Consider the following 6,749-nt stretch of genomic DNA (forward strand, 5'->3'; position numbering starts at 1 on the left):
CTTCCTTTTCATTCTTATTCTTGTTGCTTACTGGTTTCCCAGACGAGGAAAAGTCATTGGTCCATTATTAAGTAATAGCGGCCTACTTTGGACGCATATATTACTAAAGCTATATATGTACTTGGCGAGGTATAGTATCTTATGAAGAGGCATTTCTTTGGTGACTTATAAGAGACTGGTGTAAAATGTAAAAACATTAGCACTAGAGATCTGTGTATAGCTGGCTAGCTTACATTATTCTTCCTGGCTTCGCTGACTTTCCTTTCAAACTGTCTTCTGCAGGGTGTTACTCTTTTAATTCTTGTGATACACATTTTTATTTCCAATATCATATGAAGGCTTCCATCTCTACTGGAAAAGTTTTCTTAACAGAGTGAAGGTATTTGGAACCAAACTTCCGCGTTTTTCCTTATGATCTTCATATATTTTTTCAATGTTACTCATTTTTCCTCCTCGTAAATGTATCACTAGTTTGTGAAGATAAATGTTTTTTGATAACTGAGAAAACCTCGAGGGCCAGTGGCGCACGGTTCCAAACTTTGTGGATACTGGCCCGCCCCTCTACCCTTCATTTAAATACCAAGTTTTTGCCTGCGCCCTGCTGCAAGGTTCGAACGTTAAAATTCCCCCTTTCTGTTGGAGCTGAAGTTAGTAGTATTAAAGATAGTAAAGTTAGTAGTATTAAGTAGTCAAGATGGGCCAGCCCATCTGTTGTAATTATGTTATTCTTATTGAGGCCCATTAAGTGAGAGGCCCAATGTTATCATGTACATATGAGAGACCCATTTGTATTAGTTGTACAGATTTGAGTAATAATAGATTTTTACAATTTTCTCCGAACTCTCTCTCTCTCTCTATCCTATAGTTCTTCATCTACTCATTGCTGTGGAATTTTTCTCCAGATTCACTTGTTAACATGGTATCAGAGCCGCGGGATGAGCTAATCGCGTTAGTTACGTTACACATCGATGAATTTTGATTTACGATTTCGTCAGACCTGTTCGCATTTTGATTTCGGAGGAGTTTCAATTTTTCCGGCGATCTACTCAATTTTCTGGTGTCTTTTCTATTTCTGAGATTTCGGTAAACTTTTCGGCTGTTATCTGGTTTGATTTCTGTTAAAGCTTTTGTTCTTTAGAGATTTGAGGCAGATCTGGTACTTTTTCTCCTAATTTGAAACCCTAATTTTTGATTCATATCGAATTCTCCTGTAATTACCTTTGCTACAGGTTCGACTGTCGAAGATATATCTAGTAGTTTTGGTGTAACTGATAATTCTGCTGTAACGCCTTCATCTCCACTATATCTACTTCCTTCTGATTCACCTGGTACAATTTTGGTCACCACAACCTTTGATGGCACTGGCTATGGAAGTTGGCGTCGAGGAATGTTATTAGGACTTTCATGCAAGAATAAGCTAGGCCTGATCAATGGAACAGTCGCACGACCTAATTCCACCTCTCCTTTACTCGAACCTTGGATTAGGTGTAACGACATGGTTGTGGCTTGGATTCTGAATAGTTTGGATAGGGAGATTAGGGAGACTGTGATGTACACTGAAAGTGCTGAGAAACTTTGGAAGGAGATTGAGCGCAGATTTGGTCAAGCTAGTGGAATTAAGATTTTTCAGATTCGTAAGGAAATTTCCTCGATTAGCCAAGGTTCATCAAGCATTTCATCATATTTTAATAGAATTAGAAAGCTTTGGGATGAGCTTTCCTTTTCTGTATCATATCCTAATTGTGTTTGTGGGTGCAAAGATACCTACCAAAGGTTAGATGAAGAACAGAAGGTTCATCAATTTCTAATGGGTTTGAACGAATCATATTTCACTATTAGGAGGAACATACTTATGAAGAAGCCTCTACTGATGTAGATAGTGTGTACTCGATGCTTGTTAATGATGAGAGCCAGTCTAGTGTTCAAGCTAATGTGCCTTCTCTTAGTTCTGATTCTACTGCTTTCTCTGCTGGTGTTCAGAAGCCATACTCTCAAAGAGTTAATTTTGACACTCAAAGAGCTAGTTTTGACCCTTCCAGAAATAACAACATTGCTTGTCGTTATTGCAAGAAGCCTGGTCATCAGATTGAGAAATGCTACAAGCTTCATGGTTACCCTTCTAGTTTTCAGACTAAGTTCAAACGGACTGCAGCATTTGCTCAAGTGTCTGATATTCCACCTGTTGGACATTCTGAAAATTCTGCTGGTGATACCAAAATAGTTCAATCTGATGGTGGGAATTATAGTATAACCAAGGACAATTTGATCAATTGCTGAGCCTTCTGCATTCTCGAGCTTCTGGAACATCACAAGAGATTTCTGCTGGTTCTGCTAATTTTGCAGGTCTGATAGGTAATCCTGATTTCAAATCTTGTGGTCTGCTTGCTTGCAATTTTTCTAGGGTAGAAGATAGCACTTGGATCATAGATTCAGGGGCAACTCATCACATGACCCCAAACTCTTCTTTTCTAACTGACATTAAACCTCTAGTCTTACCTTATCTTGTCACTTTACCAAATGGTTATAAGGTAAAGGTGACTTGTACAGGTACTCTTACCCTGTCCTCTAAAATATCTCTTACTCATGTTCTCTTAGTGCCTTCCTTCCAGTATAATCTCATTTCTCTTGCTCAACTAGTTTTACAGCTGAATTGTTTGGCTTATTTTTCTTCTATTGCTTGTGTTTTGCAGGGCCCTTCTCTGAAGAAGACAGTGGGTCTTGGTAGTCTTCAGAATGGGATCTACATTCTCAATCCTGCAAATCTTGCTACTTCTGAGTCTAATTTTCATCCTTCATTTGTAAATACCATTACTGCCTCCACTTTATATGATTTGAATAAGAGCAGTAGTTCTACTTCTAATCTTGCATCTTCTGTATCTGTGAATGCTGATGTTTCTTCTGCTATCCAATCTCCTGAGTTGTCTTTTGACCATTCTTGGCACTTGAGGCTTGGACCCATGCCCTTTAATAAAATGAAGTCCCCATTCTTGTCTGATAAACTGCCAAAGAAACAAACATTCTTGTGTCCTATTTGCCCCATGGCTAGGCAACAAAGACATCCATTTCCTGAGAGTAAAATACATTCCGCTTCTCCTTTTCAACTAATACATATAGATCTTTGGGGACCCTATCACACACAAACATATAATGGGTTCAAATATTTCATGACTATTGTGGATGATTTCTCTAGAGCTACCTGGACTCTTTTACTATCTTCAAAGAGAAATGCTTTTACCTTGTTACAATCCTTTGTGCAAATGATTAGAACTCAATTTGATGCCTTGGTCAAAGTAGTAAGGTCTGATAATGCTTTTGAGCTGGGTTCTAGCTCAGCAGCTCAGTCCTTCTTCTCTGCTCATGGGATTTTACACCAAACCTCCTGTCCACATACACCACAACAAAATGGTGTTGTGGAGAGGAAACATAAACACCTTCTTGAAACTGTTAGGGCACTTCTATTTCAGTCCAAACTCCCTGTTAAATATTGGGGTGAGTGTATCTTGACTGCCACTTACCTCATTAATAGGTTTCCCTCACCTTTGCTAAATAACAAAACTCCCTTTGAGTTACTTTATGGTGCTGCTCCTTCTGTCACTCACTTTAGGGCATTTGGTTGCCTTTGTTTTGCTGCAGTCCCTAAACCATATAGAGACAAATTCAAGTCAAGATCCATTCCTTCTATCTTTCTTGGGTACAGTGCTGGGAAGAAGAGTTATAAACTACTGTCATTATCCAATTCCAGTGTTTTCCACTCCAGGGATATTATTTTTCATGAAACTGTATTTCCTTACTCTTCTCCTGATTCTACTCATTTATTTCCTCCTTCTGTTGTTACCCCTTCTTCAGTCTTTCCTTCTTCTCCAACTCCTGTTAGTCATCCTAACAATAGTAGTTCTCCTCCTAGCTCTCCTAATCCTTCTTATTTGCCTAGCAATACTATTAGTCCTTCCTCTCCTTCTCATGCTCTTTCTCCTGTTCTGAGAAGATCTCTAAGAACTCACAATTCTCCTTCCTACCTTGATGATTATGTTTGCTCCTTTGTTTCTAGTTCTAAGGTTCCTTCAACCTCTGATCTTTGCTTGCAAGAACCACAATTTTACCATCAAGCTGCCTCCAATCCTGCTTGGCAGGAGGTTATGATGAAAGAATTTCAAGCTTTGGAAGCCAACAATACTTGGGATATTCTTCCTTTGCCTCCTGGTAAGAAAGCCATACTAGAGGGCTGATGGTTCAGTTGAAAGATACAAAACTAGGTTGGTCATTAGGGGTGATAATCAGTTAGAAGGGGTAGACTTTATTGAAACCTTCTCTCATGTAGTTAAATTGACAACTATTGAATGTCTTTTATCTGTAGCCATTAAAAGAAATTGGGTAGTGTATCAACTTGATGTCAACAATGCTTTCCTCCATGGTGATTTGGATGAAGAGGTATTCATGAAAATCCCTCAAGGCTTAACTGTTTCTACCCCTACCTCTGTTCATGTTTCTTCATTAGCTTGCAAATTAAATAAGTCCCTTTATGGCCTTAAGCAAGCCTCGAGGCAATGGTATGCTAAGCTTTCTTCTGCTCTTCAATCTAAGGGTTTTCAACCTAGCTTGAATGACTATTCTTTATTCAGGAAATTGAATGGACCTCATCTTACTGTAGTAGCAGTCTATGTGGATGACATATTGTTGGCTGGGGATGAAGTGTCTGAGTTGAATAATTTGAAAGCATTCCTAGATTCTCAGTTTAAGATCAAGGATCTTGGTGAGGTTCATTACTTCCTTGGGTTTGAGATTGTTAAATTGCCTCAAGGATACTTGATCAGTCAACATAAGTTTGCTTTGGATTTGCTCTCTGATTTTCAATGTTCTGCAGTTACACTTGTGGTAGCCCCCATAGACTCTCATGTCAAGTTGTCAGCCGAGGTTAGGGATTTACTACCTGATCCATTCGTTTATAGAAAACTGGTAGGCAAACTCAATTACTTGCAGCACACCAGACCTGATCTTTCCTATACAGTGTAACATTTGAGTCAATATATGTCTGCTCCTCAAGTCCCTTACTTGGAGGCTGCTTATCATGTTCTTAGATATGTAGCCGGCACATCTGATTTGGGTATTCTGCTTTCTAGCACTCCTGATTTCTCTTTGCATGGTTTTTGTGACTCTGACTGGGCTAGCTATGCTGATAGTAGGAAGTCTGTTTCTGGTTTTGTGCTGTTCCTTAGAGGCTGCCCAGTTTCTTGGAAGTCCAAGAAGCAGCCTACTCTTGCTTTGTCCTCTGCTGAAGCAGAGTATAGAGCTCTTCGTTTGTTGGTAGCTGAAGTTACTTGGGTTGTTCGATTGCTGGGTGAGCTGGGTGTGGATAATCTCAGCCCTGTTGCTCTGTACTGCGATAATCAAGCTGCCGTCCATATAGCCAAAAATCCTGTCTTTCACGAGCGGACCAAACATATCGAGGTGGACTGACATTTTGTACGGGATGCCTTGTCTGCTGGTTTGATCTCATTGCATTCTATTTCTACCTCTGCTCAACTTGCTGATATCTTCACTAAATCTTTGCTTGGTGTGCAGCAGCAGGCTTTTCTTCCCAAGCTTGGAATGGCCAGGCCTTCCAGCTTGCGGGTGTTGGAGCTGAAGTTAGCAGTATTAAAGATAGTAAAGTTAGTAGTATTAAGTAGTCAAGATGGGCCAGCCCATCTATTGTAATTATGTTATTCTTATTGAGGCCCATTAAGTGAGAGGCCCAATGTTATCATGTACATATGAGAGACCCATTTGTATTAGTTGTACATATTTGAGTAATAATAGATTTTTACAATTTTCTCCGAACTCTCTCTCTCTCTACGGACATATCCTATAGTTCTTCATCTACTCATCGCTGTGGAATTTTTTTCCAGATTCACTTGTTAACACTTTCTACTTTCCCTTCCAATTCGTCCACAATCAGAGGGTAAGTCTCACGTAAAAGTTCTCTGATAAACCCACGAAGTCAACTGTGTCAACTCTAGGTATGCTGCTTGCACTTTTTCTATAAAAAACTGACCTATAACTGGATTTTCCATAAAGCATCTTGAGAAAAGAATTTCCAGAGGTTGGAGTTGGTGAATCAATTTGCTTAAAACTCTCACGGAAACTATAGTTAATTTTCTTTAGTAACTTCTTTCATTTTTAGCTTGATTTTTCAGGTCATTTTGCTGTTTATCTTGGTTGCAGATATTGTATTGTCGTCTACTTTCTTTTCCGCGTAAACTACTATCTCCCATTCGGTATTGCACCCTATCTCAGGATGGCGTTCTTTATTTTGAACAATAGGTACGCAATAGTAGGATTCCTACTCTTTTTCTTTCCAAGTTTAGTCATGATCTCTTTGACTCTTTGTTCATGTTTATGTTTGTGCACGAAATAGAAAGAATAACTTGTGTTCTTATTCCAAGAGATGAGTAATATAAATACATGTACATCAGGTGCTAACTAAGAAAAGAAATAAAAGAGATTCCTACAAACTACATTCATTCTATAATAAGTGTCTAGATTCATTCTGTAACACTCCCCCTCAAGCTGGAGCATATATGTTGATCATGCCCAGCTTGTTACAAAGGAAACCAAGATCGAGTACCATTCAATGCTTTAGTGAACAAATCAGCTAGTCGCTCTCCTGTCTTCATGTAGCCAGTGGAAATCAAGTTCTCTTGAATTTTCTCACGAATGACAGTCAACTTCAATATGCTTGGTTCTTTCATGATACACTGGATTTGAGGCAA

This window comes from Nicotiana attenuata, unplaced genomic scaffold (assembly GCF_001879085.1).
Source record: "Nicotiana attenuata strain UT unplaced genomic scaffold, NIATTr2, whole genome shotgun sequence".
Lineage (NCBI taxonomy): Eukaryota > Viridiplantae > Streptophyta > Magnoliopsida > Solanales > Solanaceae > Nicotiana > Nicotiana attenuata.